Here is a 14761-nt window from a genome sequence, read left to right on the forward strand (position 1 = left end):
GATGTTAATAGTAGGACAAACAGTAGCAGAAAGGTGGGTAGGAAAGGAAGGAGTATATGGAGCTCTGTCTTTTCTGCTTAGCTTTTCTATAAATCTAAAACTATCCTAACAAAAAGGCCTATTAATTTTTTAAAATTGAGGAAAATATAAAATAATAAGTAAATAAGACCAAAAACAGTAATTCCTTAATAAGACCATTTGAGTTTTTCCGGGAATATTTATAACACACAGAAAAACCTTCTCTAAGGAATACATAACTAATAGTAAGTATTTCTTTTTCTTTTACACTTGTGTGTGTGTGTGTGTGTTTTCATTCACGATGTCAGGGTAGATTTAGTAAACACTTTATTTCTTCAGCTATTTCTTGTGGACAATCTTCATTTGCTATCGAATTGCCTAAATCTAATGTTAATGCCTTCATCTTTCAACTGATTTATCAGAACACTTCAGCACATACATAGATATGTTCTAAAACTCCTTCAATAAGCCTATTTACATTCTTTTTGAATTCCTTTATTGTTGATCCATATGATTTATTTATCCCAATCTACACTTGTGCATCTGCAATTTATATTTTATACTAGTCTCTTCATAAATATTTAAAAGGATGCTTTCAAGATGAAAAATACAAATTTGACCTCGACACTTCTACCTTTATGATTCTAACAGAGACATTACGGAGAACATGTATCCTATGAAATCAAACTGATTCACCTAGAACAATTCTTATCACATTTAGGATTGTGAATTCATTTAAACCTAAAACCTAGATAATTCTTCCATTGTGTATGGGTTCTTGTTAAAATGTGCATAAGTTTTGGAAAGTTTAAATTTTTGATGTGTTATATCTGATTGACAAGTAAAAGAAGCATTGCTTTAAACATAATAAGCTAGAGTTATTAATTAGTTTTCATTTTTCTTCTTAATAAACATTAATTATATTGAAACAAAGTTATCTAAAAGAAAAATTGAGCAATAAGTTATCTACACCTATTCAATTAAAATTTCTTTTTAAACAATGTATTTCTGCAATAGAAAAGAATAATTTATAATATTCTTATTTGCAAAACAAATTTCCTTTCTTTTCCACTAGAATATCTAAATTTATAGCATGTTGAATGGAACCATAAATCACCATTATGCATCTGAACATTTTTTGAGGTAATATTCAGATTAATCCTAAACAATGAATAGGACTTGTGAATATATAATAATAAAAGTAAATGGAAAAATCAATACCACAGTAATTTAAACAGTTGGTCTCAGTATCTATGTGAGAGTATATTAGAGAAAGAAAAATATCCCTATTTTTGTTTCCATTATACTACAACTGAAATTGCAAAGATCTTTATCTTTTTTGTGTCTTCCCTTTTGCTGGATTAACATGAGGCAAGTTTATTAAATAATCTAAATTAAATAGTAACACCTCTGACATTGCCTAAAATTTTCTCTCCCAAACTGATAGGACTTCATTCAATTGCCAGTTCAACTTTTCATTGGTGGATTGATACATTTATTCAATCAATAAGCATGTTCTGTACCAGGTACTCCAAAGAGTTCACCCAGGCCCGGGATAGATATGTAAGTGGGCAACTGTAATAAAGCATCCGTCTTATGATAGAGTTAAACATGATTCGTGATGAGAAGATACATCAATAAAGCCTAGATATCAATTGGAAAAGTGTTCTTTGAGGCATTAAAACTATTTGAACAATCTAAACTTCATGAGTCAGGCTACTTCCATTCCTTCTTCATCTTTCTTTCTCACCTTCTAAGAGTCAGTTGGCCTACTAAGGAAATTACATTGTGTTATAACTATGGTTATAATAAATAACTAATCGTTGTATTTGGGCAAATAACATTTCCATGTCTGAGGTTTATCATTCAAAAACAATGAAAAGAACAGGTGGAGAAGGGAAACAAAAGTAGTTCTGTTTAATTGAGTTAGTTTTCTTTTTACTTCTCAATTATTCACTTGTGGCTGTTCTTCAAAATGAAAACTAATTTGATTTAGGTAGGATAAATTACTTGAAGTTTCAAAAAAATGGATCTATATAACATGTGGTTATTAGAGAGTCTGCTGAGTGATTCCATATGACCAGTCCTTTGCTTAGTCCCTCCAGGCAAAAACAATCTCAGCAAGTAGTCTGTCCAAGCACAGTCATCATTATTTTTGTTACATCCCCTCTATCTTCTTGCTGGAGCAACAGTGATAACGGTTATCATGCTATACACTTTCATGACCCCTCCTCCCCATTTGCTATCATGTCAGTGTCAGAAATGGCATCCGCCTTTGGCATTTGCTCAAAGGTTCTTGATCTCCCTTCTGCTCACATTGTCCAGCTCAGTATCCCACCAACCAGAACTGTCATTGACTCAATGGTAAAATATAATCTACCCATGTTATACTAAAATATATTCTATTCAATTTACACTATAGTTGTAGAGCTAGGCTGGCTCCCTTCATAGCTAAACTTTCGTATACATATAATCTTATTTTTCCATTATAGTTAATTTACATTGTTCCGTCAATTTCTATTGTATAGCAAAGTGACCCATTCATACATATATATATTTTATCACATTATCTTCCATCATGTTCCATCACAAGTGATAGATCTTAAATATCTTGAATATAAATTAAAAGGAATGCTATGGTTAAATTAGTGTAAAGTTTTAGGGGTACAATAAAGTCAACATTTACACACAGCTCCATTAATGGACAATACTTTTGGTTGGGTGAATTAACAGAAAGCCACAGCTTATAAATTCACACAATTTCTGGTTTCTTCTTGCAGGGTCTATTGTCTCTGAAGCCAATTATTAGGGGACTTGTTATGGCAAATGATGTTTCAGTGTCTCCTTACTGCCAGGCAGACTTTCGATAAGCCCAAGTTAAGGGCTTTCAGTTTTACATAGTCAACACATGTCCTAATAGATTTATACCTCATTTTAGTGGCATCCAAATAACATATCCTCCCCATCTAGTGTTCAAGTTTAATAATCCAAGATATATTGAAAAATTATGTTTTCAATTAGAATCATGAAGAAGTTATATATGTTTTCTTCACAATTTTACTCCCTTTCTCTAGTATGGATTATCAAGAGTGGATTATAATTTTTGTGAATTTATAGACTTTTTTTTTAGGTAAAGCCATTTTTAGAAGTGACCACACATTTAAAATAAGTGTGTATTTTACTTTCCCAGTTTGGTAATATGAAGAGTGATTGTCTCTACTATTCTTGCCTGTACTAGTCCCATGAGAAGAAGTATATCTACTTTAGGACTCAATTTAGGTGTCAGCACCTTGGAGGAGTCTTACAACCTCATAAATTATTTATTTCATTTTCTTCTTGTTCTCATTGTATCTAGTACCCTGCTTCGTCTCTTGAACCCATAATTGTGGGCACTTGAGTTTCATACTAATGGGGGATAAAGGAAGTAAATTAGATTTAGCTCAGTCTAAAAATCTTTAAAAATAGTTAATTATACTAGAGAGGCTTTTTATGAATTAGAGTGATAGAAATTGTTAGAAGCACCTCTACACTGCCCAAGGATCCCTACTCCTACCATCCATAATACAAACCTTATGACTAAAGATCATATCTCCTGAGATCTAAAGCAAATGATGAAAGTTGGGTACCTCCATGACCAGGTATGTTAAGTCATGGTGGAATCTAGCAGACTTAAATCCCAAGTCTTAAGTCCAGTTGTTTAAGTTGGCTTACTATGTGATACCATTTCCTAACTGCCGCCCAGAGGTTTCCAAATTGAGGTCTAAGTCTGATTACACAGTTACTTAAAATTGTCCCCGTATTTTCCTGCTACATATGTGCATCCAGGGGAAGTGATGGAGCCTACAGCGAAGGGCTATAAAGCATTGGAACTTGTGAGGCCTTAGGTATGTGAGAATGAGAGATGAATGCTTGTCATCAATTCAAATTTAGTAAATTACTCCACGATCATCTTTTTGAAACTTTCATTTCTCATGATGCTGAAAGGCAACCATATCATTTAGCTACATAATGGCCAACTTATTAACTAATCACAAAAGTTATCTATTTCTCTCTTTGAACTATTCCATAATTCTCATGTTTTCTATTGTGTCTGGACATATACTAATTCACAAATCATTTTAAGATGCATGGCAGCATCCTTTAATGCTATTAAGGGTGGCTGTTAAACCTGTTCCAGTTTGATAGTCAAACATATTTATATTTGGCAAGTAAGTACTACAATTACATATACATATGCATATAGATGATATATACATATGAATGCATACATTATATACATATATACACACATTATATTTTTATTTCTTCAGTAGAACTGACAACATTCTTAAGTCCAACTCTGAGTTAAACCCGTATGAATGCAACTCCTAATTTTATTGAAAAACCTATTACAGAAGACAGAATTATGTATTTGTCTCTCCTATTAGGCTGGGGTAACTTAAAAGCAGAAATTATGACTTACTCATTTTTGCATTCCCAACAGCCTAGCACAGTGCCTGGCAGATATAGATTATAAATTTAATTGTATTGGATTGAATTGAATTGAGCTAAACTGAATTGGATTGTACCAACTGAATTGAGTAGAATCAATCCCTTCAGTAACGGAAATATTGTGCGGGTCTGGAACAGAAGTAAAGTGAATATAGATGAACCCATTGCCAATTCTGTAGACAAAACACTGCAACATTTTGAAATTCCATGCAAATATAATTTAAATAATTTTTAATCTTTTTATTTTCCTCATCTTTCTTTAAAAATGTACCTATATCTTAAGAGATCTTTGCATTACTTGGAGTTGCTAGCATTACTCATTTATGCAAGATATTTGATGCTCTAGCAATAGTTCACAGATCAGACTTTCAGGGAGCTTTTTATAAACACTACAATTACCAGGACTTATTCATGATCAGCTACATCAGAATCCACTGGGATTAGTCCCTTAAATTAGAAAAGAACAAAACTCCAAAAGTGATTTGGACACAGCTTGTCCATAAAGTAAGTATGCACACACACACACACATACACACACACACACACACACACACACATATATATATATCCCTAAGTTTATATTCAAAAATATCAGTTACCCCACAAAGCAGATTTTGATTGAGTGTCTACAAAAGGTGTAAAAAATTACTAACTATGAAAGTGTTACAGGGGCTGGCTACAAATTGATTTTTGAACATAGCATGACTTAGGCTTTGCTTCTTGTAGAGCTTTTAAAATCTGGGAACAGAAATAGCTATTTAAGTTTGAACATATGATAAATTGAGAGCTTGGACAAAATTTAAATTATTATATCGCTTAAGAGAATTCAGAGAAATTATAAAACTATGTTCATTATAATCCCTATTATTGCTCTTCACAGCAAAACAAATTAAACAAAACTAATGGAATCAAAGTAATTTAAATTTAATCTTGATTTTTTGAGATTAACAATTGATGAGATTAAATTAGACAAAGTTATAAATACCAAATGACAAAGAAAGTACATAAAGCAATAACAGTGGTGGAAAATAGGAACAGGAAAGATGTGCTTCAAAAGGAAAAATAAGTCAAACCAAGACAGCTTGGAAAGGCTAAAAAAAACCTTAATTATCAGAGGAGAGAAGCACCTGAAGAGTAGCATAAGCCAGTGTCTATTAGTGAGAAGAATATGCAAACTATATATGAATTCGTGGTACATTATGGCAAGGAAACTCGGTGGCTTATACAGAGGCATCATGGCATAAAGAGGATAATAAGAAGTTTGCTTCTTATCTATCAAGATTACATTTGAAATGCAGTATTCAGTGCTAGACACCTACTTAATTATCATGAAAGAAAGAACAACCAAAGACAGAAAACTCTTCTTGGAATTGCAGAAATGGGTTATGAAATACATTTGTTCTGGCTAAAAGCAGTAATTGTACATATTCTCTAAATGCTCCTTTAATAATCCCATTACATTTTTCTAGATATCATAATTGAATGGGCAGCACATTTTTAATCAATTTAGATGTTTTGTTTTACCTTTTAACTTGCAAAAGGGTTTCTATTAAATTTTAACAAACAATGTGAGACGAACATTGCCCAGTGGCCTTTGGTGTTCATATACCTTAACTTTTGGCTTAATGTAGATCATATGAGTTAATGCTAGAGCAGGGAACCAATCTAAAACACTATCCAATTTTGTACTTTTCCCTGTGTTAAGCTTTATGCTTAACTAGGAAACTATACTCTGTTTTCGCTTACTGGAAAATTCTGAAGTTTGTTTCATTGCTTTATCTAATGTCTGATTGTGGGCAATAAAAAATGCATTTATGTAAGTATTTTGGTTATTACCGATGCTATTTCCTATTATATAGCTTTCTACTGTGTTGCAAACCACATAAACACATTCGTTTTTCTCTTCAAATCAAATTTATATAATAATATCATATGTGGTATCAATTCTATATTAATAAAAATGTCACCTGCATACTGAATTTTTACTTCACCACAGATCATGATAACGTCTTATAAAGATAAAAGGTAGCTATCCATGTTTAAACAAAAACATTTCCCAGGAGTATGTGCTTAAAGATAATATAAAATACAAGATTAAACACTAAAGTGTTGAAATCAATCAATGTTTTTTTTCAGGTTCAAAATAAATATGCTTCTGTGAAATATTGTACTATGCTAATTTGCTTGTAAACTTTCTTTTCCCCAGTTTCTTTTTGTTTCATTTCTAAGCAGTTTAATATGAACCACTCATGGTTAAGCAAAGTTATCACATGAATCACCACTTTTCCTTAATTTATAGTTTTACTAGGAAGTGATCTGCAGGAAGGCACTGGATTATTAATTTATTTATTTTTTTTGACTCTATTTATTTCTGTTCAACAGACTCTAGAATCAACTTTTGTCACTTGGTAGCCAAATACTGGAATGACTACCCTCACTCGTCACACACACTGTGACTACCACCACCACCACCACCACCACTGCTACTATTACATCACTTCCTTTCTTCTTCTCTGAAAGAGATTATCTATCTTTTTTTTTTTTTTCAGCATTTTAATTTCTAGGAAGGTACCTGGACATTTTCATTAAAGACTGTAAGTTAGCCTGAAGTTTAGTCATTCCCCTTAACCAGTCTGACTCTCTGACATTATACTTCAGACTGGGCCTTTTTCAGACCCACCTATGTCAAGGCACTCTCTCCTACTAATCTTCACAAACACTGTTCCCATTGTTAAAATGCATTCCCTTGGACATTCTCCTCCCCCCTATTCCCAGTCCCTTCTCCCACAAAAACAATCAAAGAAATATAAACAGGCCATTCTTATTCTTCTTTTAGTTCTCAGTATAAATGTCGCTTCCCCTGAGAGGACTTTCCTAACCATGTAGTTTTGTTAGTCCCTTATGCTGAATGCCCCCATAACTCCCTGTAGTTGCTTATTGTAGCTCTTATAACAAGTTATTGCAATGGCTTTTTTTCCCTCATCTTATCATTTGCTAGACTAGAAAATCCTGAGAGCAAGAAAAAATATCCTTAGTGTCTAGCAAAGGCCCTGATACATAGTTAACATATGTTTAATAATTTGAAGTCAGAGTGGGCCCAACAGTGGTCTACATTATTTATCAGTTTGATCTATAATCTTATTTTTAAAGGAACTATGTAGATTAATTTCCTACCTCAAAGCACCTACACTGAACACATCTCTTGTCTGCTTATGCATTCTCCGACCTCCTCTGTAGAAGTGTTAAAGTAGTTTATCATCTCGATGATAGACATCTTGCTAGGTGCTGGGTTGTCTACCTCATTCTATGGTTTCTTTAATATAGAATAAAGGGATGAGGTTCTAGATGGGTTACCTTATCCCACTTTTTTCTTTCTATCCTTTCCTACGTTTAGCATTTCTGTGATCATTACATTCCATGACCATAGTGTCGATTAGAAAAAATACACCATCTATTGGTACTATCCCCACCACTAACATAACCTTCCCTCTATTATTAAAAGAGGGATGGACTAGGGGTTTGGGACTGGCGTATGCGCACTGAGGTATATGAAATAATTGGCCAACAGGGACCTGCTGTATTGCACAGAGAACTCTAACCAATAGTCTGTGATAATTTATGTGGGGAAAGAATTGGAAAGAGAAAGAATATGTGTATATGTAGGACTGAGTCACTTTGTTGTACAGCAGAAATTATTACAACATTGTAAATCAACTACAGTTCAATGAAACTTAAAAAAAATACTTTGTAGGGAAAATGTTGAATAATAAATCGATTAAATAAAGATTATAATTTATGCTTCATATGAATGAGACTAGATTGATTTTCAAATTCTAAATGAAAATAATATAAATATAAAAATAATAATTGCAAAAAAATGAAATAAAAATAATAACAAAGTATATATAAACCATTTTACAGAAAATTTTGAACCTGGGAATATAAGTGGAATATGGAATACATGTTTGCCTTGAGGCATTTGCCAAAAATACACATTTGGTCTTATGTTCCAAATAATTAGACGGTAGCCCAGGGCTCCCAAGTGTTGGGGATTCTTAGAGATCTTTCATATATTAAGCTGGAACTCCCCCTAAAATATGCCTTCAGATTAAGGATCAACCAGAAGTAAATCTGTCATGCTATCCTCCAGATCAAAAGAATTGTGGAAAAGGCTGCTTTGGCATTAAGCAAAGCAGAAGAAATTAAAAAGAAAGTAAAATAAGGTCCCTAAGAAATTATGGGCATAAATATGCTCACTATAATTTTTCTGTGGAAATGTAGATCCTGGTAGACTACAGAACCTCAGCTGAACTTAGTTTAAGATTGTTACCAATTGGTAATGTCTTCCCAGTCTCCTGACGAAAGCAAACGCAAAGCCCCTGGAGGAGTCTGGTGGTCCTACTACAGATACTTTACTGAGAGCATTGAGCAGAGGACAATCACAGACAATCAGACGTACAAGAAACATGGGAACATGAGCTATAAAATAAGCATCAGAAGCAGATACTCACTGACTGACGTGAATGGAATTATCAAGTAAGGTTTATAAACAACTCTGATTGCTTACCATAAAGGAAAAAAGAGTAAGTACTTGAGAGATGGCAATGATAAACATATCTCTATAGAAGAGGAAACTCTAAAAAGAGAAAATTAGACTTCAATGAAGGGAAAACAATACGAATTAAAAATTAAAAATAATCGGAAACTTTTCATTTCATTTTTTTCCAAAATATTTTTAAGAAACTATGTTTTCATTTTAAATTCACATCTGAGATTTCATATTCAAAAGAAAAATAAATACACACACCCTCCCCAAATATTGATCAGCTTAAAAATGGTTAATAATTTTATTAAATGAATTTTTAGAGGCCCAAATTATTTTTTTAAAAAAATCTTTGCAAAGTTTAACTCTCTTGTTTATCTAATGTTAGTCATTATTGCTGAAACTCCCTTATTTCAGATTCCTGATATTTCAAAGACTACTGAGAAGTTAACTACACTGATTTTGCTCTTAGCAATTCTCAAACACACATGGACTTAAAGCTCAATCCCAAATATGGTTAGCACTGGACACCTGTTACTCCTTGATTCCCTTCTGAAACAATCTTATTAGGAGTCCCTGCTATGATGATGGTGTATTTTGTGCACTCCTTGGAATAAATAATGTACAGGAATCATTCAAATGCATATTCAGTGGGAAGCCATCTGGCTCCTGTGAATTTATGAATATTTTAGCTTGCTCAGCTACTCAAAAGTAAAATCTGGCACTTGGGATTATCATGTAGATTTGTGACATGTATTATAAAAAAATGCTTCTATAAGTTAATGACTGACATATCTACTAAAGCAGAGTTTCTTTCATCATTGATTGACTCCTCTATGTACAATATTGCATGCCTAGTTTGTATTCATCATAATTCAACTTGAATTAGAACATGCGATGTCTTATTAAAATAGTTGCACATAAAAAGGAAACACTGGTTTGGGGTTGGACCTCACAGGTTATTGTGGGGACACTGTGGTGTGGCACCCACATTTTTCTTCAATGAATGGGTTATTATCAGCTACTAGTCGGGGTACTGTCAGCAGACACCTTTTGGCAGTCAGCCCCATTCACAGATGCTGCCTCAGCCACAAAGAGCTATCTTGCCCTGGACACTCCTTCCCAAGACTATCTTGCCCAAGACACTCCTTCCCAAGTCATATCCAGTGATGACTGATGTGCCATAATATAAGTCAGGACCATTTCAGTCCCACTCAGCATAGCACTAAAGTGTAATTCTAGTACCAGAATGCCTTCTGAGATAATCTAATCAACACTGTTGGAGTTCCCTTCATGGCTCAGCAGTAAACGATCCTGACTAGGATCCATGAGGATGTGGGTTTGATCCCTGACCTCGTGCAGTGGGTTAAGGACCTGGTGTTGCCATGAGCTGTGGTGTAGGTCGCAGATGCGGCTCAGATCCCGTGTTGCTATGGCTGTGGTGTAGGCTGGCAGCTTTAGCTCCAATTAGACCCCTAGCCTGGGAACCAGGTAGGTTCCATATGCCGCAGGTATGGCCCTAAAAAGCAAGGGGGAAAAAGAATAGGCTGTCATTGGGCCTGCTTCATAGCTTCCTTCTCCCTTCTTCCTGAGCCTGCTTCTTTTCCCTTCCTTGTACAATTATTAGTCCCAAGGGTACTCCTTAGGATACATACTGCACTCTAAATTAGATCTCTGATGCTGCTTTTCAGGACACTCAAACAGCAGCCATTATTTAATCCTACCTTTTACCAAAGTAAGAATTTCCTAGGAAAACTCTTGGGTAAACTGTATTCCAGTCACTTTGCTTCAATACTTCTGGCATTAGGAAGCTTAACATCTCATAGAACAATTCACTCTATTATTGAGCAAAGTTATTTCTAATATTGCATAAACTCTTTCTTGTAACATCTGAAACAATATAAAAGTAACTTCACTGTCCTACTGATTTAGTCCTTAATGAATTAAAAGGCATTCTGATGCATGCTCACAATTGGTAGGAGTGTTCCATTTTTAACAGTTTTGAGAATTACACTTAGATAATTAGAAACATAGATTGTGGAGCTGATAGCACATTGATGATGTGAATGATATCCCAAAGGAATGAATATGGGTAAAAAACCTAAACACAAAGACTTGTGACCTTGTAGTGATAAGAGGTAAGAATGATGTTGAGGCATAAGTTAAGGACTTGAAAAGAGGGATGAATGAGTTGGGAAAAGAAATAGTACTGTGGGGTTCCTTGAAGCCAAATGAAGAATGCATTTTAAAGAAGGCATGATCACTTGAGACAAATGCTGCTGAACAAAAATGATGGTGAGAAGTAGAAAGGATATTGGACTATTTTTCTTCCAGTTTTTCTGAGACATAATTGACATATATTACTCCATAAGCTTAAGGTATTTAGCATAATGATTTGAATGACATATATCATGAAATGATTACCATAATAAGTTTAGTGAACAGTAGTCATCTCATATAGATACAAAATAAAAGGGAAGAATATTTTTCCTTGTAATGAGAACTCAGGATTTTCTCACTTAAAACTTTCATATATAATTATGAAAGTTAATTATGTTAATCATATTGTGTGTTGCATCCCTAGTATTTATCTTGTAATTGGAAGTTTGCACCTTTTGACCACCATCATCCTCTATCCCCTCCCCTCACATTGTGCCCTCAGTAACCACAGATCTGATCTCTTTTCCTTTACGTTTGTTTATTTGCTTGGTTTTTTAAAGTATAATGGACTCATATAACACTAGGCTATTTCCTGATGTACAATATGCTGATTCAATATCTCTAGTCATTACAAAATGATTATCATGATACCAAGTCTATTTGTCACCGTACAAAGATTTTTCTGTATTTATAAAAATGAAGAGCCCTGGATATCCTCAGAAGAACAAGTTTAGTGGAGTGGAAATAGAGAGGTAAAGGCCGAACTAGGTTGAGGAGTTAATGGTAGAAAAGGTATTGGAGAATTGAAGTTCAGATAATTTACCCAGAAATTTTAGCAAAGGCAGCAGATAAATGAAGTAATAGCTGAAGGAAATGAGATCAAGAAATAATTCTTTTTTTAATTAGAAAAATAACAGTACTGATGAGAATGATACAGCAGAGAGGGAAAACTGTTGATACCCGAGAGAAGACAGAACTTCTAGAGTTCCTTGTTCACAAGAATGTAAAGTTACAAAAAAAATCACACATTAATAATCTTATTGCTAAATAATGGTTACTTAGAAAACTCAAAATATATGCTCATTTGAGGACAGGCAACTTCAAGAATAATATAGTATATTCCTAGAACCCATTTCAGAAGTTGTAGCTTCTTTGGAATAACTAGAATACTACAGCAGAAACACCGACAAGATTACAGAGCCCTACAGAGCAGTCTGACTTCATGAGAGTAGAAAATAAGATGTTTCAATCTCAGGTGATATAGTAAGATACATTGCTTTTTTTTGTTTTTTGTTTTTTTTTTGTCTTTTTAGGGCCATGCCCATGGCATATGGGGGTTCCCAGGCTAAGGGTCCAATTGGAGCTGCAGCCACTGGCTTAACACCACAGCCAAAGCAATGCCAGTTCTGAGACACGCCTGCAACCTAAACCACAGCTCACAGTAACACTGGATCCTTAACCCACTGAGGGAAGCCAGGGATCAAACCTGCATCCTCGTGAATGCTAGTCAGATTCTTTTCCGCTGAGCCACAACTGGAACTCCATTTTTTATAAACAAAAATTCTCTTTATGTAATACTATTCTTGGCATACTTTAAGTTTAGCCTCCTCCCATAATCTCTGTTAACCATCATCCAATAATATGCAGCAGAAGTTATTACTTAGAAAAGGATTATAGTAACAGGTGTCCAGTCAGTCACTAACAACAGGACTTTTTTGGCTGTACTAAGGTTACAGACAGTACCTTTATAAGAGGTTTATTTATATCTATAAATCCTTCTACTGAAAGTGTATCTCAGTAATGAAAGGCCCTTAGGTTCTGGTCAACATCCTGTGTCTGAATATGTGAAATTAGCCTAGTGTTTGGAATAAGGTCTGGAGAGAGCAGAACCTATTAGAATGAGGATTCAACTTTCCAGAGATAGTCTATGTGATATATATATATATAAGGGCAAGGGAATTTTCAGGGAACAAAGAGCTCTTAAAGTGGTATTTTTAGGAAGCTCCTATTGTGGCTCAGCAGTAGTGAACCCGACTAGTATCCATGAGGATGTGGGTTCTATCCCTTGCCTCACTTAGTGGGTTAAGGATCCGGTGTTGCCATGAGCAGGGCTGTAGGTCACAGACACAGCTCGGATCCCAAGTTGCTGTGGCTGTGGTTCTGATTTGACCCCTAGCCTGGGAACTTACATATGCCCTGGGTGCAGCCCTGAAAAAGGAAAAAAAAAAATGGTAATTTTAAATTCAATAAAATGGTCAGTGAAGAAATTCCTGGAGTGATAAGGATGCCAAAGGACTTCTAACAATAAGCATAATTATTCAATTTGGCATTTTAATTGATCCAATATGTCTCCTCCTTCCTCACACCACCTCTCACCATAGCTGCAATTATTCAGAGAAATGTGCTAAATGCACAACTTGTATGAGAAGAGATATTCTTTCCTGGAGGGAGCGGGCTACGTTGGTAAGTATGGAAAAGAGGGAAAGTCTGAGACAAACAATGAATAACATATTTTTAAAAAAGTCAACACATAGAATTGTGAGAAAAATCACTTTCAAAACAGAACTAAATTACCAGAATTGAAAGCTTAAATTCAAGAGGGGATCATGAAAATATGAGCTCTCCAGAATTCACAGATATTTGGGAGAAGGCTTAGACATCAATGGGGGCTTAGAATGAAAGTTTGCTAATGTCACCTATATCTAAAACGGAAGCAAAATTCACTAGACTGCTGATTACATATAACAAACATGAAAAAGATGAAGTTTTTCACCAGCATGTATGGTGAAAAGATTGCAGACTATAATCAAGTAACATTTCACGGAAAAAGAGGTGTAGAATTAGAAAGGCATCCTAAAAAGCAGTCTTCAGGGGAAGCAAAATGAGATATAAATACAGATCAAATCACTGTAGCAAAGTTGAGATGGCCCCAATATTCTTTTTCTCTCAATGCCTGATCTTTTAAAATAGCTTTCTTTTACAGTCTCTCTGCAACTTTATCTTCAAGTGCAATTATAAAAATCAGATGATGGTTTATTTTATTGTGCACAAAAAGATGTTATATTGCATTTTCTCAGATAACAGTGGATGGTGGCTTAAATAAGGGGTGAGAGAAGAGAATTGAATTTTGGTTGTGTTTTCGATGTGCAGACTGCTTATTGAAGAAGTGGATTAAATGGTTGAGGGAAAGTATGTGAGGAGTCACAGATCACTTCTAGGTTTTTATCTTGAGCAATCTGGTTAATGATCAGGACATTTATCTAGATGGAAAACCTCAGTATTGATAAGAGCTCTCTAAACAGAGATGCCTATTGATTTTTTTTTTTTAAGTAAGTGGGAGAGATATGAAGCAGGCAGGTACATATACAAATACATAATTCAATTTGAATATTTATGGCTAATAGAAATAACTTCAAGATCACTGTAAATAAAACAGATAAATTAGACTGTATCCTACTGAACTTACACGGCTAAAAAAGTTTTGTTCTTGCTTATTTCTTAATTTTTATGTTTTAGGAAACTAGCATGCTTGTAGTCTAAAGATATGTA

The sequence above is a fragment of the Sus scrofa genome, chromosome 6 (assembly GCF_054392235.1).
Source record: "Sus scrofa isolate SSC_HxYL_T2T_F1_AM1 chromosome 6, Sscrofa_HxYL_maternal_Yorkshire_Landrace_v2.0, whole genome shotgun sequence".
NCBI classification, from domain to species: Eukaryota; Metazoa; Chordata; class Mammalia; order Artiodactyla; family Suidae; genus Sus; species Sus scrofa.